Source organism: Corvus brachyrhynchos, unplaced genomic scaffold (assembly GCF_000691975.1).
Source record: "Corvus brachyrhynchos isolate BGI_N302 unplaced genomic scaffold, ASM69197v1 scaffold444, whole genome shotgun sequence".
NCBI classification, from domain to species: Eukaryota; Metazoa; Chordata; class Aves; order Passeriformes; family Corvidae; genus Corvus; species Corvus brachyrhynchos.
The window spans coordinates 1,082,040-1,082,516 of NW_008237886.1; positions in this window are offsets into that span (position 1 = coordinate 1,082,040).

The window sequence follows — 477 nt, forward strand, 5'->3', positions numbered from 1 at the left end:
GCAGGCATTGCTTACAATTAATTAAAATAACTAATTAAAAATTAATTAAGAACATACGACTTTCAACAGTTTAATATTAATAATGTTTTATTCAACCCATTTTGATTTTCACTGGAGCACGGTTATTCATTTCTTTGAATGATGTCTCCATTCTCGTCTTAAATCTTTTGAGGGACTTTTGAAAGAGGCAAGCCAACACTCGTCTTCAGTACAAATGGCAGATATGAACTTGGCTTTAATAATTTATTTAAAATGTTTTTATTTCGCTCTGCTTCTCGGTACGTATATTGGAGCGTCAGGGTGAGTGTCCAGCTGTAACAAAGTGTTTCGTTAATTTGAGGCTACAGGTGTTGGAAAATTCTTTTTCCGGTCCGATCCCTGGCTGCAGCCGTGTGGGGCAGGGCGATGGGCGACGTCCCATACCGCGGACCGCGGCCATACTAGCAAAGCCCCCGTCAACGCGCCGAATGCCGCGGG